General features: G+C 40.8%; 1 long non-coding RNA gene across 1 annotated transcript in view; it reads right to left on the bottom strand.

Annotated features, from left to right (window-relative positions):
* The window catches only part of LOC308652456, a 39,343-nt gene extending 13,622 nt beyond the window's left edge, over nucleotides 1–25,721 (bottom strand). Inside the window, exon 1 of the long non-coding RNA XR_014022795.1 lies at nucleotides 25,654–25,721. This is a non-coding gene — a long non-coding RNA (uncharacterized lncRNA). The remainder of the gene's footprint in view (nucleotides 1–25,653) is intronic.
* Nucleotides 25,722–25,924: the final 203 nt, after the last annotated feature.

Raw genomic sequence — 25,924 nt, 5'->3', positions numbered from 1 at the left:
CATTGATATCTCCTGGTTTAAGTCCCTGGACTCAGTGATGGTTACATTTGTAAAGGAGAGAGAAGATGCCCAAACCTCACTCCTCCCCCCACCACTGGCCTCTACCTCTCTCTACAAATAAGGATCGCTTTGCTTCAATCACAGGGAGAAAATAATAATAATCTCTGCATAGAAAGAGAATCACCAAGCATGAAGCAAGTTGGCTCTGGCTCCCTCAGAAATGAACAGATAAACAAACAAATGGGAGCTTGGAAGGAGGAGATGGTTTATGAATAAAACAATGTTTTATTAAGTTGCTATTAAATTTCAATTGAACAGTGCTTTGGATACATAGGCACAGACATATTCCTGAAACTAATTGGTTTTCCACATCTGCCTTGCTTCCTAATTGGACTAATTACTGCACTGTAGGATCATGTTCCTCCGTACTACAGAAAGCAAAAAACCTTGATGCACAGTGAGAGGAGCAGCAATTAGAGGGAATTAATTCATAAAGCAACATCTAAATAAATCATATTATGAGAAGACAGCAATGTAATTATTGTGACTGGTGGGTCCCTGGTGGGAGAACATCAAACTTAAACCTCAAACCAAGCAGTCAAATTCTCCCCAGATCCGTGTAACATCTCCTATTTCATCAAGCATGTAGTACCTATTCTTTAAGGCCTAATTGAGGCGCCTTGTCAGAAACAGTATGGACCAACACTCCTCCTCTCCTGTGGTAGAGGAAACAAAAACATCCAGTCCTCACCACCTCATATCCGTCCTTTGTCAGAATTAAATATGAACTTGATGCAACGTGGGTAATGTGTTATGGCTGCAGCTTCAAAATGGGAGCTTCTGCCAACTTAAGTGTCATTATGAATCTTCTCTTGACATCCAGTGGCATTTTTGGGGTTGCAGCTAAGTGAGTTTATTAGTAAGAATAGTGTGTTCAATTCCAGGGTTTCAGTAATTCATCTCGCCTTGCTCTGAGCTAACAGGCTGAGTTCCAGGTGGTTGTGAGGGTCCTGAAGACCCCACAGCATTCACGGCAATTCCCACCACCACCTTGTGGCATTGGAAATCGTCTTTATGTCTGAAGTGTGTGCTGTTTTTATTTTTGTCTGGTTGATTTTCTTTTCTGGTCTTTCCTGTCATTCAGAAGGTACCTGAAAAGAATCTATAGTGAATTGTCTCCAGAAAAAAAACAAACCCTCTGAGCCTCAGTTTCCCCATCTGCTATGGTTTAATGTTTGTGTTCCCTCCCCACAAATTCATATATTGAAACCAAACACCCAAGGTGTTGGTATTAGGAGGTGGCATCTTTGAGAGGTGATTAGGCTCCATCCTCATGACTGATATTAGTGCCCTCATAAAAGAGGGCCCAGAGAATTAGATAATCCCTTTCACTCTACAGGGACACAGCAAAAAGGGGCCAACTATGAACCAGAAAGCAGACCCTTGTCAGACACTGAGTATGTTGGCACCTTGATAATGGACTTCCAGCCTCCAGAACTGTGAGAAATAAATGTCTGTTGTTTGTAAGCCACCAGTCTATGGCACTTTTTGCAGCAGCCCCAATGGATTAAGACATCATCCATAAGCTTAGGGAGCTGAACTGGATTGTTCTAATAGCCCCTTCTATCTTTGACATTCTAGAAGTTTATGAATCAGAAAGCGATGTCTCAGTTAATAAACTTTCAGTAAGGAATTCAAAAGTCATCTTTCCTTCCAACAGGTTTCCTATCTGGTCTTATGTCCCAGCTTTACCTGAGAGTGATGCTGGACAGTGATTCACTTCTTACTAAAGTGTCACCATACAAGATGCTCTCAGAAGAGTTTTTGCACTTTTTTTTTAACATCAAGGCACATAATAATTATTGTGTTTTTGCAACAACTCTGGAATAATTAAAAGGGGTTATTTGTAGCCAGAGATAATTTGTTTTTTTTTTTTTTTGAATCCAGGTCCTGGCCATCACCAGTCTTCCTGACCTACCAACTCAGAGAATTGATATTTTGGCTTGCTATAACCCCCTGATGTGGAGATATGGGAGATTTTTCCCTGAGGAAGGGGAACTTATTTCATGCATATTAAGTCAAGAAGTCAAGAGGTTATCAGGGGCCAGAGCAGGACTTAGATGTCATTGACTTCCAGCACTAGAAGAGATTAAGAATTAGTGCTTTTAGACTAAAAAAGACCTGGATTGAAATTCATTTCTGGAATGTGTGAGCTTAAACATGCTATTTAACTCTGCGCATCAGTCTTCATCCTCCAAATGTGGATAATACCTGCTTCAGGAAGATATCATGAGGAGTAGGTAAGTTACTCTTTGTAAAGTGTTTAGCACCATCCTGGGTCCTGACCAACATTTCAAGAAATAAAAGTTGCTACTATTATTATGTTGCCCCCTTATAATCCTTCTGGTCATACTAATATCATTTCACCAAATGCTTGACCAGCCAAATTCCTCTGAGAAAGGGAATTTACCTCTTTCTCAGGCAACTCATTAAATCTTCAAGCATCCCACATCTCCTGGTTTCAATTTCTGGATCTATGTCTGTCTATCTGTGACTCTTGGAAATTGTTCAATTTGCCCAAATTCATAGGGACTGCAATGTCCTTCCCACACAGCTGAGAGAGCAAGCCTGCACTGTTAGGATCTGATCTTAGAAGAGCTTTTCAGGTGGGGTTATCTACAGAGACTTGCTTTGGGGTTAGTGATTCAAACACTGCTCCAAGCCGACTCTTCAAATGAAAAGCAATATACACCTTGATCTTTTGAACATTAATTCTACATTGATTTATAAACATAATTGTCAAGAGAGAACAGCTTTGTTTTTTCTTAATGCTAATTTCATATCTATTGGCATTCAGGCACTTCCTTAGGATGCAGATCTGTAAGAACAAATTTCCGTGTAATGAAGACTAGTATTTTATGCCGCACTGCAATCTCCATTTGGATGCTAGGAGATTGTGTAGGTCATTAGCTAATATATATTGAAGCTGAATAAATATGACATGCCTACATGAAATGCAGTGGCCTCAAATAATACAAAAAAAAAAAAAACCCAGAGTATTTCAAGCAGAGGATTTGAGTTTGTGAAGTAAAGGGCTCCAGAGAAAGTAATCCAGATGCATTTTTTAAATGTGGGTGGTGATAATGCTTATCCCACAAGAAAGTGAGTGGTATTTAAGTGTAAATGAGATGTTGTGCACAAAAGGTATTTTGTCAACAGATGATTCTTTGGACTCTTAGGTAATTGGGACAAACCAATTTGGGAACACCTTTCCTTGTAGGAACAGGGGCCTGGGCAGTAACAATACTCCTCATATTCCTCCATCCAAAGCAAGGCTTCATAGCCAATTACCTGCTCTTAACAAAAATCTCATCCAATGTGAGCCAAAAAGATAAGAGATCATTTCGGAGAAGCAGAGATCCATTCCAATTAGTGGTGCTTAAGCCATAGCAAGGAGACCTTGCAATTGGTTCCCCAGTCAATGTCAGTTGGGACAGGGAGATAATATCACTCTGGTTGCAAAGATGCAAACCAGGAGGGTCAGAGATTTTCAACATTACTTGCTCACTGTCCCCCACCACCTCTCCAAGTAAGTTCTTGTCTTCTTCATGCTGATGTTTCTCTTGGAGACAATTCCTTACCTATACCTCCTGGACCCACCCATTTGCACAATTTAGTCTAGTTCTCAGTGTCATAAACTCCAAGGACACTCTTCTCCAATAATCACCAAGCACTCTGGCAATTTAACACCTTCCAAAGCTTCTTCAAAGCTTTCTTCTCTGTACCTCTGGGGTAATGAAGGGAATGGAGGAAGTCAGGAAAAGAAAAGGGGCTCAAGAATTAAGAAAAATCAGAGACGAGTAAAATTCAATTTTAAAAAAAAAATCTCTTTTCTGAAGGGCAATAATCAAATTTCCCCTTAAAAATTTCCTGAACTCGACTGTAGATTTAATTCTCATATTTTACAAATTGCATGCAAACAAATGCAAAAACAAATGTTTTTAAAATAAACAAGTCAACTTACAGGTAATTAAATTACACAATTTTTGATATTATAAAAATTGTGATTAGCCCAAATTGCAAAAACTGTGAAGGCCACATTCCAGGATATAAAGAGAACCAGTGCATTTGGAGAGCTCAACCAATGAGCTGTTTAAATTAGAGAAGTTTTTAAAAAATGTCAAACCAAGTAATTAAGTAGCTGTGTATAAAAAAAGCTCTTCCAATAAGCAGGAATAAGAATAAGCAGGAATAAATGTCTGGGGCTGTAGCTCAGTTGTAGAACACTTGCACGGCATGTGTAAGACATTGGGTTCAATCCTCAGCACCACATAAAAATAAATAAATTAAACAAAGATAGTGTGTACATCTACAACTAAAAAAATGAATGCTTAAACATCTGAAAATTGGGAATTTGCAACTGCCCGGTATGATTTTTGCTTTACGAGTTCCCCAGAAAAATCTATTCCGTAAGTATAAAATCCTACATGGGTTGATAAGGACAGAGAAGTTTGAACAACAAAAATATGGGGTTTCTTTGTGTGTGTGTGTGATTTTTGATGTTGTTTTGTTTTGTTGTGTTGTGCTAGGGATGGAACCAATGGCCTTATACATTATAGACAAATGCTTTATCTCTGAGCTACACCCTCAGCCGATTCCAGGGACCAAACTCAAACAGGGCCTCACACATACTGGGCAAGTGCTGCACCCCTGAGCTATACTTCAGCCCAACAATAAATATTTTACTGAGTTCCTTGTTTTTGACTTGAACTGGGAAGGGGGAGAGATAAGAGTGGGGATTGACAAGTTAAGAGAAAGCTCTGTAGGAGAGGAAAAAAATCTTCTTCTTCTACCCATCTCAGGTTCTCCAGCAGAGGCTGGACTAACAAAAGACAGATTGACAAGGTAAAATATAAAAAAGGGGATGAAAAATGCAAATATTCCTCAACTTACAATGGGGTTATTTCCCAATAAACTCATCACAAACTGAAAATACCAATAAATCAAAAATCCAATTTAGTTTACCAAAAGTTATCCTAGCCCACCTTCACCATGCTCAGAACACTTACATTAGCATACTGTTGGTCAAAATCATCTAACACAAAGCCCATTTTATAATAAAGTGTTGAATATCTCATGAAGTTTATTGAATACTGTGCTGAAGGTGAAAAACAAAATGGTATGCCCTTTCACACAATTGCAAAGTCAAAAGATTATAAATCAAACCATCATAAATTGGGAACTGGCTTGATTTTCTCTCTACTCTTCATGCCTCTTGGTTGGGACAGAGTCCAGTAACAAATGACATATTAACAAGAGAAAAGCAAGGGGAAGTTTAATAACATATGCATAACTCATATACATACATAGGAAATTTCCAGATAAATAAATATATCTCAAAGAATTGGCTTTGAATTCAGCCTTAAATACCACAGTCTGCTGAAAAAAAAAAATGAGAGGAGTCGGGGGAAGACTGGTTATGGGGAGATGCCCAGGAAAAAACAGGTAAACACGGGTAACATTTTATTATGTAGATTAAAGTTGGTGCTTTCTCCACTGATAAGAGACCATAGTAATTTAGACTCATCCCTCTCTTTCTATAGAAAGGAGACTCCTAAAATGGAGATTCCCTTTTTAGATTAAAATTTCTCGTACAAAATGGTAACTTCTCCTCTATTTCAGAGCTTCTGCTATGCTTGTGGTTTCTCATGAGAGTCAGCTGAAAATAATTCTTATGCCAAAGAGGCATATCATGGGATATCATTCTGGTCTCCTACAAAATTAAACAGAATTTTATTAGCATATGCATTGTGCATAAACATGGGAACACCCAAAGATGAATAACTCAAAGGAGTGATTAGAATTTGGATTTATATACCATCTTTAAAAAAAAAAAAAGCAATTCAGCTGAGCACAGTGAAACAGGCATGTAATCCCAGTGGCTCAGGAGGCTGAGGCAGGAGGATTACAAGTTCAAAGCCAGCCTCAGCAAATGAGCAAGGCCCTAAGTAACTCAGCAAGACCCTGTCTTTACATAAAATATTGTTTTTAAAAAGGGCTGGGGATGTGGCTCAGTGGTTAAGTGTAGGAGTTCTGTGTTTGGGATTGGGGTCCCTGATGACTTCATGGCTGTGGCATGCTTGGTGCCTGGGAAAGTTTCTGTGCAAAGGCATAGAATGTCCAGTTGCTATCAAAATGTCTCCTTGCTAGAGTCTTATCAGCTTCGACCTTAATATTTAGTTATGCTTGATAACTACAGTGTTTCACCAAGCTCCGAGCTCCTGGAGCTGCCCAACTAACAGTAACTTCAGACAATGGACCTTATTGAGAACTGCACAAAGCTCCTAACATTGCATATTGTAACTATGAAATGGAACTGCAGAATAAGCAACCTTACTAATAATCTGAACAATAATGTGGTTATGGTACTAATGACCCGATGTAACCTATTGGTATAAATAAACGTGGCCACTTGGACAAGGAACCACTCTGCTCTGCCACCTTCCCTGCCCCTGCACCTTGTCTCTGTGTCTCTTTTATTTGAGATTCTTTACAGTCAAGCACCCATGGGCTCAATCCCCAGTGACACAAAAAAAAAAAAAAAAAGAAGAAGAAGAAAAAAGAAAACAAAAGCAATACATTTTCCTGGAAATTGCAAGAAAAAATAAAAGAACTTCTAATGTGGCAAATTATAGTAAGGAAAATATATAGGAGAACAAATAGAAGATTATGGCTAGTAAAGTTTGTTATGGAGACTCTTCTGATGCTGTCTCTGGATGACAAGGGTCTAAAGTTGCCTCTGGTAATTAACTTTGCCCTTCCTGGTAGAGGAGGAGGGAGGACACCTTTATAAAGTCATGTTCTAATTTTAGGCCATTGAGGAGAGAGCAGAAATACTTTCTTGTATCTCTTTCTTCACAATTATCTTCAGTTCAAAATAATCCTTTTGCCAAAGTGCCATAATTGGGTACAGAATATTCTGCTACTCTACTTCTGTTTAGTGAAAGGAGACAATCATGACATAACTGACCACCTTCGATACTTTGGTAAGAACTGCAGTTTTTTTTTTGTTTTGTTTTGTTTTTTTCCTTTAATTTTTATTGTTGGTTGTTCAAAACATTACATAGTTCTTGACATATCATATTTCACACTTTGATTCAAGTGGGTTATGAACTCCCATTTTTACCCCGTATACAGATTGCTGTGTCACATCAGTTACACATCCACTGTTTTACATATTGCTATACTAGTGTCTGTTGTATTCTGCTGCCTTTCCTATCCTCTACTATCCCTCATCCCCTCCCCTTCCATCTTCTCTCTCTACCCCATCTACTGTAATTCATTTCTCCCCCTTGTTTTTTTTTCCCCTTTCCCCTCACTTCCTCTTGTTTGTAATTTTGTATAACCATGAGGCTCTCCTTCCATTTCCATGCAATTTCCCTTCTCTTTCCTTTTCCCTCCCACCTCTCACCCCTGTTTAATGTTAATCTTCTTCTCATGCTCTTCCTCCCAACTCTGTTCTTAGTTACTCTCCTTATATCAAAGAAAACATTTGGCATTTGTTTTTTAGGGATTGGCTAGCTTCACTTAGCATAATCTGCTCTAATGCCATCCATTTCCCTGCAAATTCTATGATTTTGTCATTTTTTAATGCAGAGTAATACTCCATTGTGTATAAATGCCACATTTTTTTATCCATTCATCTATTGAAGGGCATCTAGGTTGGTTCCACAGTCTTGCTATTGTGAATTGTGCTGCTATGAACATCGATGTAGCAGTGTCCCTGTAGCATGCTCTTTTTAGGTCTTTAGGGAATAGACCGAGAAGGGGAATAGCTGGGTCAAATGGTGGTTCCATTCCCAGCTTTCCAAGAAATCTCCATACTGCTTTCCAAATTGGCTGCACCAATTTGCAGTCCCACCAGCAATGTACAAGTGTACCATTTTCCCCACATCCTCGCCAGCACTTGTTGTTGTTTGACTTCATAATGGCTGCCAATCTTACTGGAGTGAGATGGTATCTTAAGGTGGTTTTGATTTGCATTTCTCTGACTGCTAGAGATGGTGAGCATTTTTCATGTACTTGTTGATTGATTGTATGTCCTCCTCTGAGAAGTGTCTGTTCAAGTCCTTGGCCCATTTGTTGATTGGGTTATTCATTTTCTTATTGTCTAATTTTTTGAGTTCTTTGTATACTCTGGATATTAGGGCTCTATCTGAAGTGTGAGGAGTAAAGATTTGTTCCCAGGATGTAGGCTCCCTATTTACCTCTCTTATTGTTTCTTTTGCTGAGAAAAACTTTTTAGTTTGAGTAAGTCCCATTTGTTCATTCTAGTTATTAACTCTTGTGCTATGGGTGTCCTATTGAGGAATTTGGAGCCCGACCCCACAGTATGTAGATCGTAGCCAACTTTTTCTTGTATCAGACACCGTGTCTCTGATTTGATATCAAGCTCCTTGAGCCATTTTGAGTTAACTTTTGTGCATGGCGAGAGAAGATCTTAGAAGATGGAAAAATATACCCTGTTCATGGATAGGCAGAACTAACATCATCAAAATGGCGATATTACCAAAAGTTCTCTATAGGTTTAATACAATACCAATCAAAATCCCAATGGCATTTCTTGTAGAAATAGATAAAGCAATTATGAAATTCATATGGAAAAATAAAAGACCCAGAATAGCAAAAACAACTCTAAGCAGGAAGTGTGAATCAGGCGGTATAGCGATACCAGACCTCAAACTTTACTACAGAGCAATAGTAACAAAAACAGCATGGTACTGGTACCAAAACAGGCAGGTGGACCAATGGCACAGAATAGAGGACACAGAAACCAATCCACAAAACTACAATTATCTTATATTTGATAAAGGGGCTAAAAGCATGAAATGGAGGAAGGATAGCATCTTCAACAAATAGTGCTGGGAAAACTGGAAATCCATATGCAACAAAATGAAAGAACTGCAGTTTTGATCTTTGTAGCTTCTAAACTGAAAGAGGATTCAAATATTTAAAGGTTGCATACTCAGAATACAGTCTTTCACCAATAGGTAGACCAAGTGCCCATAGTCACTGGTAAGTAGGGAAAAGGTACATTCCCCACACAAGGAGTAGGATTTATACCTAGAAGATTAGCATGAAAATTCCTGGTAGCTGTGGGACACCATGACTCAGCAAGATGGACACAGAATGATAAGGTAAGAAGAGAGAGAAGGCCAAATCAAAGATTGCCTTAGATACCATATTGAGGCCTTTGAAGCTAATCTACCTACCAATGATTATAAAGCTCTTGATCATCTATGGTTAAGAGTATTTTTTTGAAATTGGCCATGGCATTTTTCAGTCTTGCACACTCTCTACTCAGAGATGAGTCCATTTGTCTTCTTCCTGAATCTGGTCAGGCTATAACTGATCTGACCAGTAGAAAGCACAGCAGAGGCCATAGTCATACCACCCTGAGCTTGCCAGATGTAATCTGATCTTAGAGGCTAAGCAGGGTCAGGCCTGGTTAGTACTTGAATGGGAGAAAACAGCAGAAGTGATGCTCTGGGACTTCTGAGGCTGAATCATTTAAAAAAAAAAAAACAGCATAGTTTCTCTTCCTCCTTCTGTCTGTCTCTGTCTCTATCTCTGTCTCTATCGCTCGCTCTCTCTATTCCTGCCACCATGATGTGAGGGAGTACAAGCCACCTGCAGAGGCACCATGTAAATGTCCTAACCCTCAGTCCTAGTTAAGTTCCTAAATTCTCAATCAATAGCTAGTATCAACCCCACACAAGTGAGTGAGCAAAACTTCAGACAACTCTAGTTTCTAGCCATCAAATCTCCCAGCTGAGTTCCCAGATATTGTGGAGCATAGGAAATGCCCCATTGTAATTTCTGACCCATGAAATCCAGGAGCATAGTAAATGGTTCTTTTGTGCCAATAAGTTTCAGGATAATTTATTATGTATCCATAGTAACTAGAATATCATCTTTATAATAACAGGCTTAATAATAACAGTGCTTTAAAGATTTTTCACATTCAACTACTCACTTAGTCCCCAGTGGGGGTCATATTGTCACTCTCCTAATTTTATAGAAAGGCAAAGTTCCTTGATTAAGAGACAGAGCTAACAGATGGTAGAGCTTGCATTAAAATCAAAATCTTCTGGCTCTGTTTTAATCAGCTTTTTTGCTGATGTGACTAAAAGACCTGACCAGAACAACTGCAGAGGAGGAAGAGTTTATTTGAGGGCTCATGGTTTCAGAGGTCTCAGTCCATAGAAGAATGGCTCCATTCCTTGGGGCTCCAGGTGAGGCAAAACAACATGGTGGGAAAATGTGGCAAAGGGAAGCAGCTCAACATGATGACAAGGAAGCAGAGAGAGAAGACTCCACTTGCCAGATATAAACATATACCCCAAAGCCACACCTCCAATTCCCACCTCCTCCAACCACACCCCACCACTTCAGTTACCACTCAGTTAATCCCTATCAGGGGATTAATTCATTGATTGGGTTAAGACTCTCACAACCCAATCATTTCTCCTCTGAACCTTCTTGCATTATCTCACATGTGAGATTTTGGGGAATACCACATCTAAACCATAACAGGCTCCAAATCTTGTGTTCTTTCCACTTTAGCTCCTTCACTGGGTGACATTGCATTTCAGTGAATAGGAAATGAGTTCAATTAGATATAGAAGATGATTCTAATGGCAAGATCGCATGCTGTATGTACTGATTCTGAAATCAAATTGCTTGGGTTCAATCCTTGGCTATGCCTCCTATGAGCTGTGTGATATAGGCAATTCAAGGAACTTGCCTATGTTTCTTTACTAGTAAAGAACTTAAAACAATGTTTAGCACATCAGGCATCCTCAATAAATGTTGATCACAATTATGAATTATGGACTCCCTCTTAGATCCAGGAGAAAAGCACCCTTTCTGGGACTCACCCACCTCTAGAAAAGACCTACTGTGACTCACTTCCAGTCATACCCTGACCCATAGGGCAAGAGTATCATTCTAGAGTTCTAGAGTATCACTTCTTCTGTTTCCTCCCATGAGTTACTAGGAGATAAGCACCTAAGCCTGTATCCTGCCCTTTAGAGCATGCTTGGTGTGTCCAGGATCCTAGAATTCCCTTCACATGTGGTTACAAACCTGTTTCCATGGCACAAATCATTATCTGCCCTGGTCCTTTATCCTAAGGGTAGACTGTGCTGTGGGCATGCTCTCCAAAGCTTAGGGGTGGCCAAAGCTTGGTTGTTTGTATGGAATGAGAATGAATTTTACACATGCTAGCTTAGAATTCTCATTGTGTGTACAAGGCCTTTTCCATTATGGGATGGAGCTGGGTATGAGAAGAGAAGCGGGTGTGGGTAGTGGGCTGGAGACCAAAGCCAGCTCTCTCATGCTGACATGCTCCATTACGTAACTCAGAAGAATCTAAACATTTTAAATTTGAATCTGGGCTTCCAGGTTATTATGATGTTATACTTGTCAAGCTAGCAGTCCATAATATATTCTGATTAGAAAGATTTTTTTAGACTGACTTATAAGTTATAAATATTTAGAGATTTAGTGTTTGGATCTCCATTCATATTCTTATCCCAGGCCTGTCTGGGTTAGGATTGATAAACCGATCAGGAAAGAGACAAAAGACAGGGAGACCAGATGAGAAGCATTTGTAGGCATTGAGGCGACAAATTGAAAGCCAGATTAGCTACTAGGATCTTGAAAAGGAGAAATAGAAGTGAGACACATTTCATCAGTAGAAATTATAGGCTTAGTCCCAGTGGGACGAGGGGTTTGAGAATGGCCTCAATGACATCTCACGCTTCCCTAGATGGTTCTGTGGATATAGAAAGGGATGATATAAAAAGAAATAGGCTTAGGGGAAGGAAAACAGTGAGTTCAGTTCTGTGCATGCTGTGTTTGAGGTACCAGCAGGCCAAATACATGGTAAGGACTGTGGCTCAAAACATGGATTTGGGAAATATTAAGACATGGAGTTGATACAATGACCAGGTGGGAGAAGAGAGTTGGGCAACATCACAGAGGAAGAAAACACCAAATATGCTCCGTCAGAATAAGCTGAAGTAATAAAGGACCCTGAAGTCTCAGGAGCTTAAAACACCAAAGGTCTATTTCTCACTATATATGGGTATTGTGGGTCACCTATAGCTCCAACTCATGTTATCTTTCCAGGATTCAGGCCAGTAGGGAACATAGCTGACTTGGGCAAAAGGAAATATATCTCAGTTGTTATGGTCTGAATATTTGTGTTCTCTTCCTATCAGATTCAAATATTGACTGTAATCCTCAATATCTTGGTACTAGGAGGTGTGGGTTTGTGGGGGTGATTAGATCATGAGGGTGCAGCTCTTAAGAATGGAATTAATGCCCTTATAAAGGGTCCACAGAGAGATCTCTCATCCCTTCTACCATGTGAGGACACAACACAAAGATTCTGTCCATGAGAAATGAATTCTCCCAGACACCAGCTCAGCCTGCACCTTGACCTTGAACTTCCCAGCGAGAAATAAATTTCTGCTACTCATAAGCCAGCTAGTCTGATATTTTTATTTTAAATGTACTGAAACACATTGACTCTTGAAGTTCCTTCTTGGAAATGGCAGGGCCCTGCTGGTCATATTTCACTGGGCAAAGCAAGTCACCTGGTCAAAATTGTCATCAGTGGAGTAGGGCAGTATAGCCTCTCCCAAGAGGAAGCAATTACTAATTGTGAATATACCAGAAAAATAAGCCTTGATGTCTTTCTCACCCCACTCCTTTCCCTGTTCTGTTCCTGGAGCTATCTGGACTGGGAGTGGGATGTGGAGTTTCTTTTTAAATAATTAAATATAGTTAAACAGGTTATTTGGGGAGAAAAGATGGAATGAAGTGCCAGTATTCCAAATGAGGGCAAATCAAAATTAAATATAGATGAAATGGGGCATTACACCAGTCAATAAGCACCTATTTATCATCTACTAAATTCCAACTACTGGAAAAAAATCTTTCCCTAACACCAAGAAATGATATAGAGGAGGACAAATTTTTCTTTCTATCCTCTTATATTTAGTAGCTGGCCCTGTAGAATAAACCAACAAAAGAAAAGCATACAAATTTTATTTAAAATTCTTTTACATGGCCCAGGGGGTGCTTCAAAAAGAAGAAAAAAGAAAAATCCCAAAGAAACATTTAGGCTTGGAGGCTTTTATACCAAGGTGTTTTAGTGAGCTTTTCACCACTATGACCAAAATATCTGACCAGAACAACTTAGATGAGGTAAAAGTTAATCAGAGGTCATGGTTTCAGAGGCTCAGTCCATGGTCAGCCACCTCCATTGCTCTGGGCCTGAGGCGAGGCAGAACATCATGGCAGAAGAGTGTTGTGTAGAAACCTGCTCAGCTCATGGCTGCTGGGAAGCAGAGAGAGTCTGCAAGGAGCCAGGGACAAAATATCATGTGCAAAGGCCCACCTGCATGTGACATTCTTTCTGCCGCCATGCCCCGCCGCCCCCCCCCCACACACACCTATTGTTACCACCATCAAAGGGATTCATCCACTGATTCTGTCACAGTGATCCTCATCTAATTGTTTCAACTCTGAACATTCCTCCTTTGCCTAACAGGAGCTTTTGCAGGGACACCTCATATCCAAACTGAAACACAGAGGATGGTAAATTTGTAGAGAAGTAACAAGACAAAGGAAAAAGTATTTCTGTACTTTCTAGGAGTGTTCATTGATGGAAGGTAATCATGTGAGGTACACTCATGGTAGATAAAAGTCACCTTGTGAGGTTTGTTTATATGAATTATTTTCAGTGCCACCTCTTCTCTAGTGATGATTGTTCTCCCCTTCCTGGCATGGAAAGTTGGATGGGGGGAGGAGTCACCTTCATCAGGGAAATTTATGCTGTTCATTCATGCAGATGGGGGAAGAGTACAGAGCTTGTCCTTTGTCTGCTTTTCCTCAATTGCCTATAGTTCAAAATAATCCTTAGGGTGAAGTGTCATATTTTGGGGTGTTATATTCTGATCTCCTAATGATCTAATAAACCCAATACAGTTAATGATTTATAGCCATAAGGGAAAGATTTTTTCTATCAAGAATTTTTTAATTACTCTACATTTGTTAGTCATCCCTTGCCATCAACTTGATGAAGTAGTTGTTATTAGTGTCTATCTTAGTCTATTCAGGCTTTTATAGCAATGAAATATCACAGACTAGATGACTTATAAACAGCAGAAGTTTATTTCTCACAGTTCTGGAGGTTGGGAAATCCAAGATCAAGGTACTAAAAGATTTGGCAACAGGTGAGCACCCACTTTCTGACCCTTAGACATCATCTTCTTGCTGTGTCCTCCCATGATGTAAAGGGTTCAGGGTCTCTTTCAGGCCTCTTCTGTAAGAACACTAATCCCATTCATGAAGGCTTCAGCCCCACCACCTAATCTCTCCCCAAAGTCCCATGGCCTAACATTATCACCTTGGGGGTTAGGATTTCAATGCATAAATTTTGAAAGGACACAAACATTCAAACTGTAGCATTCTACCACAGCTAACTCCCCAAATTCATGTCCTTCTTACATGAAAAATACATTCATTTCATCCCAAAGCCTCCAAAGTCTTAACGTGGACTTCAATCAACTCAAAACTCTAAAGTCCAAAGTTTAATTTATATATCATTTAAGTCAGATATAAATTTGCCTGAAGGTACAACTCATTCTGAGGCAATTCCCCCCCCCAAGCCAATGAACCTGAAAAATCAAGTAAGTTATGCCCTTTCATAATACAGTGTGCGACAGGCACAGGAACAAACATGCCCACTCTGAAAGGGAGAAAGAGAAAGAAGAAAGGAATGACAGGTATCCAGCAAGTCCAAAACTCAACATGGTAGACAACAGCAGATCTTAAGTTTCCAGAACAATTTTTGTTGGCTCACTGCTCTGCCTTCCAGGCCCACTGAGGTGGAGTTCCCATCTTCTAGACTTACCCGGTGGTGGTCTGTCCCTCATAGCTTTGGGTGGCCCTGTCCCCAGGGCTTTGCTGGACACAGCCCACACTGCACCTCTCTAAGATTGGAGTCATGTACTTGTAGCTGTTTCAAGTAAGATGGATGCCAACATGGATGCACTGGGCATTACCTTAGGCAGGGCTTTGCTGTATCCTCACCCCTATTAGTTATATTCCTGAACTCTAAGGCTTTCTGGACCATCCTTTGAAGTCTGGATGGAGACAACCTCATTCCTGCAACTTTGCAGGATGCAAAGCACAAACCACACCAATCCCACCCAGAGAGCATCACAATGGAGTGCCTGGAGCAGGGTCTCTGACGTGAGGCGGTGCAGGCAAAGGGAGGCTTCTCCTTCAGGAGTGTGCTGCCCCTCAGGTCCTTGCACTGTGAACTCACAAGGAGGAGGGCAGTCTGCTCATCTCTGAGGTGACTTTGAGGTCATGCTTCCATGTCTTGAACAATAGGTCCCAGCTCTTATTTAGAAGGCTGCCTGCCTGCTCTTCTCGTTGTCTTGATGAATAGCTCCTAGCTTCTCTTGAGATGGCCAATCCATATTCATTTCTTTATCAAATTTGATCAGATCTTTTGTGTTCTCTCTTGAACAGGTTTCTCACTTTTTCCAACATAGATAGCTTGAGAATTTTCCAGAAGTTCTGTTTCTCTTTTGATAAACAATTCTGTCTTTAAAGCATTTCTCTCTTCTCACATTTTACTGTAGGCAGTCAAGAGGAATCAGACTACACCTTCAACACTTCACTTAGAAATAACTTCAGTTAACTATCTAATTTAATCTCACACAAATTCTACCTTCCATGAGACACTAGGAAGCAATTAGCCCAAGTTTTTTGCCACTTTATTACACGGATCACCTTTCGTCTGGTTTTCAATAGCATGCTCTTCCTTTCTATCTGAGACAATATCACAAGATATGTTACCATCCACATTTCTGTTTCTGTCACCTAAGATCTCCTCTAAGAATATTAAAGTTTTCTGTGCAAATATATCTCTCCTTCTGAGCCCTCATCAACATCATCCTTAATAGTCTATTCACAGAAATGTAGGCTTTCTTTTTTTTTTTTTGAACATATAATTCAAAATTCTTCTAACTCCTACCTATTGCAAAGTTCCAAAGACACTTCCACATTTTAGGATTTGTCATAGTACAATTTCCATTTGTGGTCATAGTTTGTTTGGGCTGCTATAACCAAATACCGTAAACCAGATTGCTCATGAATAATAGAAACATATTTCTCAAGGCAGATTTGGTATGTGATGAGGGCTGACTTTCTAGTTTACAATGTTTTTCACTGTTATCTTCACAGGGTGCAAGGAGAAGGAGGTGTCTTTTATCTTTTCTACAAGGGCGTGAATTCCATGGGCATAGAGCCCCCAGGATCTCATACCTCCTACAGTTCCCACCTCCTAATATTATCATGAGGGTAAAGATTTAAACAAATGAATTTGGGGAAGAGCCGACTCAAATATCCAGACAAGAGCAGTGACATTTTACAGATGATGACTGTGTGCCTCAAGGGGCTTAGTGATCTTCCTGAAGTTACAGAGTTGGCGAGGGCCAGAGCCTAGGTTCCAACCCATTCCTAGTCCTGATCCTCTATTGAATTATGTGTTCTTAGCATTCAGGGAAGTGCTCAAAGTATGGAAGAACTAAGGCACAGACTGCACAAAACAAATGCTAGAGAGAGGGAGCTGGCTAACTGGATGCACCAATGCACTTTTTTTTTTTTCAAGAAGAAAAGAGGTTTATTTAGCTTACAGTTTTAGAGATTCAAGGGCATGGCATGTGCACTGGCTCAGTTTTGGTGAGGGCCCTCTTGGAAGCATCATCCTAGTGGATAGAAATGGTAGGAACACTTGTAGGAGCAAGTGATGACATCTTGATTCAGGAATCAAAGGAGAGATTCAAGGGTCAGGCTTGTTCTTATAACAACTTGCTCTCATAAGAGCTACGTTCATCCCTTCTGATTAATGGCAGTGCCATCCACAACTGTCAGCTCCCACTTGGCCTCACCTTTTTTTTCATATTTTATTTTTTTATTCTTTTTTATTTTTATTGTTGGTTATTCAAAACATTACATAGTTCTTGATATATCATATTTCACACTTTGATTCAAGTGGGTTATGAACTCCCATTTTTACCCCGTATACAGATTGCAGAATCACATCAGTTACACTTCCATTGATTTACATACTGCCATACTAGTGTCTGTTGTATTCTGCTGCCTTTCCTATCCTCTACTATCCCCCTCCCCTCCCCTCCCCTCCCCTCTTCTCTCTCTACCCCCTCTACTGTAATTCATTTCTCCCCCTTGTATTATTTTTCCCTTACCCCTCACTTCCTCTTGTATGTAATTTTGTATAACCATAGGGTCTCCTTCCATTTCCATGCAATTTCCCTTCTCTCTCCCTTTCCCTCCCACCTCTCATCCCTGTTTAATGTTAATCTTCTTCTCATGCTCTTCGTCCCTACTCTGTTCTTAGTTACTCTCCTTATATCAAAGAAAACATTTGGCATTTGTTTTTTAGGGATTGGCTAGCTTCACTTAGCATAATCTGCTCTAATGCCATCCATTTCCCTGCAAATTCTATGATTTTGTCATTTTTTAATGCAGAGTAATACTCCATTGTGTATAAATGCCACATTTTTTTATCCATTTGTCTATTGAAGGGCATCTGGGAATCAACCTAACAAAAGAGGTGAAAGACTTATACAATGAAAACTACAGATCCCTAAAGAGAGAAATAGAAGAAGATCTTAGAAGATGGAAAAATATACCCTGTTCATGGATAGGCAGAACTAACATCATCAAAATGGCGATATTACCAAAAGTTCTCTATAGGTTTAATGCAATGCCAATCAAAATCCCAACGGCATTTCTTGTAGAAATAGAGAAAGCAATCATGAAATTCATATGGAAAAATAAAAGACCCAGAATAGCAAAAACAATGCTAAGCAGGAAGTGTGAATCAGGCGGTATAGCGATACCAGACTTCAAACTATACTACAGAGCAATAGTAACAAAAACAGCATGGTACTGGTACCAAAACAGGCAGGTGGACCAATGGTACAAAATAGAGGACACAGAAACCAATCCACAAAACTACAACTATCTTATATTTGATAAAGGGGCTAAAAGCATGCAATGGAGGAAGGATAGCATCTTCAACAAATGGTGCTGGGAAAACTGGAAATCCATATGCAACAAAATGAAACTGAATCCCTTTCTCTCGCCATGCACAAAAGTTAACTCAAAATGGCTCAAGGAGCTTGATATCAAATCAGAGACACAGCGTCTGATACAAGAAAAAGTTGGCTACGATCTACATACTGTGGGGTCGGGCTCCAAATTCCTCAATAGGACACCCATAGCACAAGAGTTAATAACTAGAATGAACAAATGGGACTTACTCAAACTAAAAAGTTTTTCTCAGCAAAAGAAACAATAAGAGAGGTAAATAGGGAGCCTACATCCTGGGAACAAATCTTTACTCCTCACACTTCAGATAGAGCCCTAATATCCAGAGTATACAAAGAACTCAAAAAATTAGACAATAAGATAACAAATAACCCAATCAACAAATGGGCCAAGGATCTGAACAGACACTTCTCAGAGGAGGATATACAATCAATCAACAATTACATGAAAAAATGCTCACCATCTCTAGCAGTCAGAGAAATGCAAATCAAAACCACCCTAAGATACCATCTCACTCCAGTAAGATTGGCAGCCACTATGAAGTCAAACAACAACAAGTGTTGGCGAGGATGTGGGGAAAAGGGTACACTTGTACATTGTTGGTGGGACTGCAAATTGGTGCGGCCAATTTGGAAAGCAGTATGGAGATTTCTTGGAAAGCTGGGAATGGAACCACCATTTGACCCAGCTATTCCCCTTCTCGGTCTATTCCCTAAAGACCTAAAAAGAGCATGCTACAGGGACACTGCTACATCGATGTTCATAGCAGCACAATTCACAATAGCAAGACTGTGGAACCACCAATGCACTTTAGATGGTGACGTTTCAATGGATGACGTTTCAGAGCAATGCCTTAGCTCTAAGGATGGATGCTCAGATGATACTCGACCAAGCACTGAGCAGGGCAGCTGGACTGCAATTATAAAGAGACTATGTCTTGAGGAACATGCAGAGAAATCATATCAGCCCCACCCCCAGCCCTCCAGTATTGTTAATTGAACTCAGGGCACTTTACCGCTGAGCTATATTCCCCCTGCGCCTTTTTCTTTGTTTATTTATTTATTTTTAATTTTGAGACAGAGTCTTGCTAAGTTGCTTAGGGCCCTCCTAAGCTGCTGAGGCTGACCTTAAACTTGTGATCCTCCTGGCTCAGCCTCAAGATTTGTTGGGATCATAGGCACACACCCACCATGCTGGAATCATATCAACTTTTGAGGTCTAACAGAATAACCATTGTGTCTCTCCAGATCTTTACTCATCTCCCAAGCAGGTTCAGACTCCAGGTCATGAAGAACTTTGCAGCTCTCTTACAATATCACATTCTGACTTCTATCACATAGGTAACATTATCATCTTCCTTCAGAGATGTGAACCTCCTAAAGGTTGGGAAGTTCGTTCTGTTTCTCTGTGCGTTACACTTAGTAGCAACTCGGTTGTGGGCCTGTCCAGGTGAAGACTGTTCCTCAAACACTTCTCCCTGCAGGCTAGGAAAAAGGCCCTTGACAGGAGAAAACTTTAATGGCTATTTTTCCAAGAGGGGTTAAGGGTGCTCCTTCTGGGAGGGGTGTAAATGGAGAGAAGGAAAGATTATTTTCAGAACATTAGGGGTTGTAGTTATTTGAAGAATCAAAGACAGGTTTCTCTGTCAACTCGAGGATGTTCCTTTGCATTTAAAAGCAATGCCATTTACTTACAAATTATAGTGGTTTTGATGCAAATGAACCACTCCAGGACAGTTTCCTCTTCCCCAGATTAGCTAAGAAGTGGTGGGAAAATTGACCAAGGATGCGGAAAGCTGAGCCTGACCTGAGGCCTGTTAAAATAAAGTTCCAGGTTTAATTATTCCTATTTCTAAAGAGGCAATTAGTAGCAAAGTGACAGGAGGAGCCTAGCCCAGATTCTCCATCTGGGTGTAGAAGGCAGGGCACACTCCCTTGGCCCGTCAGTGTAGAGAAATTGCTGAGTGCAAAGACAGCATCCCAGGCCAGACCCAATGCAGACTCACAGGAGAACTGCGGTAAATCACTGAATCCCTTTGCAGAGAGACCCATCTCTGCCCTTATGGGAAGACCGGGGAGAGAATATCAATCTAGTGGCTGGTATTGGACGATTTACAATTTACAAAGAGCTTTGGCATCCATTATCTCCTTTGATTTCCACAAGACTCTGTACAGTGGGAATTATTGTCATCTGCATTTTCTAGTGGAAAACTAGGGCTCAGCGAGGTTAAAAAGCTTAGGTCACACCATCAATTAGTGATGGTGGCATGCTGCTTCTAACTCCAAATCCCTTTAGGCTTTTCTTTGCTCATAGATAGAACAATAATGAGAACACAAAATATGCCTAATATAACAAACCCATATTTCTTCCTAAGTGTCTGGCATGACCCAAAGATCTATCCTTATGCTAATTCATTTAATCCTCCCAACAACCTAATGAGGTAGATACGATTATTATTCTTACTGTAAGGATAAGGAAACTGAGTGAAAAAGAAGCCAATACCATAAATTTCTAAGTAATAAAAAAGCAGTGATTTGAATTTAGGAAGGCTGGCTCTAGAATACATGTTCTTAAATCCTGGCAATTGTTTTACCCATTTCTCATGGTAGAGTTGGAGAAAGAATGGGTCCTACTTAGTAGCCTCGTGTATTATACTACTTAAAGGACAAAAAGATATTCCTCTACTTCCCCACCCCACAAATATTTCCTACTAACAACCGTGTTGCTAGACATTCTGTCACTGAAGATGAGAACCTGAAGTTCTCTGAAGTTCTCATCCATATCAAAGATCCTGCAGACTGTTTGACCTTGACTGAGTAGAACATCATGATTGTGGAGAGATGGAATGTTGCAGGTCAAGAGTCAAACTTATCTTGAGCTTTCTTAGTCCTTCTAATAGACATTCACTCTCAGCCTCTTAGAATCTGAGTTAACATCCCTCATGACTATTAATTAAAACTCTCAGAATGTAACTCCAAGCTCTAGCCTCCACCAACCTAAAGCCTTGTAAGAATGCTGTAACATCTGCAACCCATGGAAGAGATTTCCACCTCCCTGATGCTTCTGCCAATGCATTTGGCAAATGTAATGACTTAAAACCTTCTTTATTCTGTGCTGTAAAAATTTATGTAACCTCCAACTCAGGAGGCTGAGACAGGAGGAACTCGAGTTCAAAGTCATCCTCAGTAATGGCAAGGCACTAAGCAACTTAGTGAGACCCTGTCTCATTGGGGATGTTGCTCAGTGGTCAAGAACCCCTGAGTTCACTCCCCAGTACCCATAAAAGGGGGGAGACTCGGGGTGTGGATCAATGGTAAAGCACCCCTGGGTTAAATCCCTAGTACAAAAAGAATTTTTACTTAGCCTCTTCCACAGTGGAAAATGTTATTCAGAGTAATAGAATTCATGTTCCAGGCCATGGTCACTCATATTTGATTCAGAATAAATGATTTTCTTGTTTCCTGAAAGCAAGGTTGTTATTTTTACATGGACAAAGTTATTAATTCACCTTGTTCAAATGCTTTCTCTTTGCTTGCTCCTCCCACCCCATCCCCCCATACACACATGCAGAATAAAGTCTAGGTTTCTAGCAGTCAGCCATCGATGACCTCCATCCCCTCTTACCTCAGCTCCCACCCTTCCCTGCTGTACACCTGCCTTCCAGACCCTTCAAACCTGTGAAGCTCCCTGAGGAGCCCTGATCTTTTACTTCTCCATGTGTCTTCACATTCAGTCTTCCTCATCACTTGTTGAAATTAACCTCTTTGTTAAGCTTTACTTAAAGAGCTCCTAGGTCATTTTCAGTGCCTCTCCATACAGAGGCTCATAGAGAAACCTGGGTGTTTTCTTTTCATAGGTCATATTTGTTTGAGCAAATAAACTGGGAAACATGCAAAGGGAAAGGGAATTTTTCTTCATTTTGGTATTGCCTAGTTCAGTGCCTGATATTGTGTAGATATTTGATTGTTTCCCTAAGCCTATGCTGTTCATCAACACTCTCTTATAAACCAGATCACTAGTATCTTTCTTCTACAATAGAAGTAGCTTTGTAGTTTTTCCCGATGAATAAAATAATGCATTCTTACGATAAATATTTTTTCATTATAACAAGAAAAGAAAATAAACTCCATTGTGACATGACCACCAGAGGTTATCTTCTCTTTTCTGCAACAGCAGCTTGCTAAGTAGGGATGGTGCCAAAGACATGTGCCTATCAACAGGGCCAGGAGGGAGGGGGAGTCCTAAATTAAAGCCCTGACTTTGCCAGGCATCTGGGAATTGAACACTCATTGTATAATATGTTCTAAATCAACGGGGAGAAACAAACATGAGGTCACTGACTGAGGAAGAAGGAACCCCTGGAAGAAAAGAAGAGAAAAAGCTACAAGGAAAGAATAAAGGAATAAGCCTCTTTGCCTCCCACCAGAGTAGACATGTGGAGAAAATTTGCAAGAAGTCAGACTTTGATTCAATTTAAACAGCTTCCTAATCATCAGAGAGATCCACAAAAGGAATATGTTGCCTCCTCAGATGGTAGGGTACTTGTCCCTAGATGTGTTCAAGTAGCTACTGAGAAATATTCTTTTACTCAGCATTTATTGAGCACCTGCTATTTGTCAAATGAGGTTCTAGGTGATCAGGAACCTAACTGAAAGGAGGCCATGGGGACCTTTTCTACAAGAGGTCATCCATCATGAGCAGTAGGATGTGGCCATAACAGATGGGTAGACCAGATGACTTCTGACATCTTGTCTAATGACAGCATCCAGTGAGTCTTATCCCTGAGGTATCTGGCTCCAGCAGTCCTCACAAATGCATACAGCTTGAATGTGGGTAGAGAAGAGAGGGAGGGGAGGGTTCCCTGGGGCCCACTTGTATCCTCCTTGTCTGAGAAGACTTATTGCTTCTCCTCAATAGGAGGAGATAAAGAATGGTTGCATTTTCCCTTAGGTGTAAGAGAATCCACTTTCTAACAGGTTTGGGTTTGTATAATTGTTTTGGGGTTTTTTCCCCCCTGAGTTGCTAGGGACGGAATCCAGAGCCTCATATTTGCCAGGCAAGATCTCTACCACTGAATTATATCTCCAATCCCTCCAGAGCTTTTTCTTTAAGTTTAAATCATGGGAGCATCTAAGGTCATGACCAAAGAATTCATTGTTTCATAAAAATCACCTGAAACCAGGCTCTTCAAAGTTACAGACTCCCTCATGCCTTCCCAATTTGATTTAATCTTACACAAATAATAATAACAATAATTATCAAATATTTTGTACATCCCCATATCCCCAGCGCGCAAGCATTCTCTCTCTCTCTCTCTCTCTCTCTCTCTCTCTCTCTATCTCTATCTCTATCTCTATCTCTATCTCTATCTCTATCTCTCTTTTACTTTTTGAGACAGGGTCTCATTAAGTTGCTGAGGTTGGCCTCAAACTTGTGATATTCCTGCCTCAGTCTTCTGGGTTGCTAGGATTACAGGCATGTACTCCACTCGAGGCAAGTTCTGTCAATTTTGAAGTGGTCACCTATTTGAGAAATCAAGGTTCACATACTTAACTTCCTGATCAGCTTAATTCCTTCAAATAGGTACAGGAAGTCTTTCCCATGTCTTTGCCGTGTTCTTAGGATTTCATTCTACCATTACAGGTGACGGGGATCTTGTAGAGAAAGGAGAGAGCTCCTATGGAGAATCCAGATGGCAGTAGAGGGGGGTGACTGAAGACCTTAGGAGGAGATGAGGTGGCACTCCCTCTCATGTGACTATCAAGCATGAGTCTCCTGGCAAGGACCCTGACCCAGCCCACTTTCTGGAAACCCAAAGGGTGTCCTGTAGTGGTCCTCTCTGCCTGATTGCCTCACACACTGGGCGGCTATTCTCTCCAGTCACACCCTAGCCTCAGTAGAATTCCTGATGGGGTGCCAGATTCTCTGCCTCTTGCCTTCTTTCCCAGCCTCTCCTCAATTCCAGCACTTACATTGCCTTCCCACTCAATTTTTATCTATTCTTTTTTGTCATAAGATCCCTGAATGCAATTTCAATGCTACTTTAAATAATTAGTGTGTATGTGCACTGGCACGTGCATGCACACCCACACACACCCCTACACATACACACACAAAGAAGGAATTTTTCTTTGGCTTTACTGGAAGGAAGGATTGGTCTTCAGAAGCACAATGGCTAGCAGGAAAAAAATGTTTGTATTTCATTCTAGGGAAGGTCACCTTCCTGTCCCATAAGAGAAATTGACTTCTCCTAATGCAGCAAAGAAAAAGCCAAAAAGTAAGTTGAATTGTTGTCATTAAAAAAAAAAAAAAAAAAAAAAAACAGGTTGGACATAAATATTCCGCTGCATGTTCATGGAGGTCCCAGCCAAAGCAGCTGAATGACTTACTGGCTCAGGGAAGGGCTGGGAGTGCTCCAAGGCTGGCCAGGAAGTCAAGGAAGCCACCAGGGAAATAATAAAAGACACCTCCTGGGGGGGGGGACCCACTTGACTGTCAACTTCAGGACACTTCCCCCAACTTCAGCTGCTTTCTTCTGGCTTCTGGGATTGAATGGTCTATTGGGATTCTACTGCAACCTCAGGCAGGCAGCTGGGTAAGCTGTTGGGGTGCTCCTAGCAGAACCCTCTTCAAAGAGTTTACTTAAAGCAGCACTGGGAAAAGAGAAGCCCAGGGAAAGCCTTTGCAATGGAGATTCCTCTTTTTAAAGCTGAAATCTGAATTCCCACCAGTAGGGCAACTGTACATAAATGTGTACATTATTCTCTACAAAGAGTACCAGTTAGATGGGTAAGTTGAGGCCAAAATCCAAGCCTACCACAAGGCTGCATTCACCCCCAAATGAGTATCTTTTCCAAGTCCCACAAAAGTACCAGTCGGTTAGCAGCTTCCCGTAAGCAGTTACTCTGAGATTGTACTGTTCCCGTCGTTCCCACAAAGTCTGCAGGCTGTTTCTCCTGCCCCTAAAGAAGGCTGGAAGCATCAGGGCAAAGCACATCATCACCATGGTCACATCCTCCCGACCAGGGTCCTTACCCCTGCCTACAAACAGCGCTGCTTGAGATTGAAGGCAGACAGGGAATTTGTTTCTGGTTTAGCTGCTCCACTGGGGGACTATGAGCAAGTCACCTGTTCTCCTTGGAGTTTGGTTTCTTCCTTCCTGACATAAAGTCAATTACAGTCCCGGCTACTTCAAAGATTACTGTGATGATTAAACAAAACGTTTTCTCCACCTTTTGGTCTAATCCTCTGGGTTCTCAAGCTAGAGAGATCCTTGAAGAACACGTGGACCAACCTCCATCCTGTTCTCCGCTCCTATCCAACCTGTCCTCAAGCTAGTGAGGACTGGAGTCTCTGTGATGTACCCAAATGCTGCTCCTTAAAATACCTGAGGATATTTTACCAATGACAATGTCCCTAGGGACTCACAGGGGTAGTCTTGAGCAGTCATAGGTCCTGGGACATTTTCCATCTCTCTTAAAGCTTTCATCTGTGAAGAGGAGGGAAGAAAAGCAGAGAGGAAGTGCTTTTCAGAGCATGCTCAAATAAGCTTGCCCATCACCGGCTGCCCTCTGCACCGGCCATTCCTGAGATGATGTCCTCTTAGTGGCATTCAGAGGCTAGTTTGGGATGCTGTGCAAATGTGATAGGTCCCTTCACCCTTCAGCCCAGCCCCACTCACAGGGCAAAACCCCTAGTG

The sequence above is a fragment of the Spermophilus citellus genome, assembly GCF_964194105.1.
Source record: "Spermophilus citellus genome assembly, chromosome: 6".
NCBI classification, from domain to species: Eukaryota; Metazoa; Chordata; class Mammalia; order Rodentia; family Sciuridae; genus Spermophilus; species Spermophilus citellus.
The sequence above is the reverse complement of the archived record's forward strand: the minus strand, read 5'-3'. Positions and strand labels throughout refer to the sequence as shown.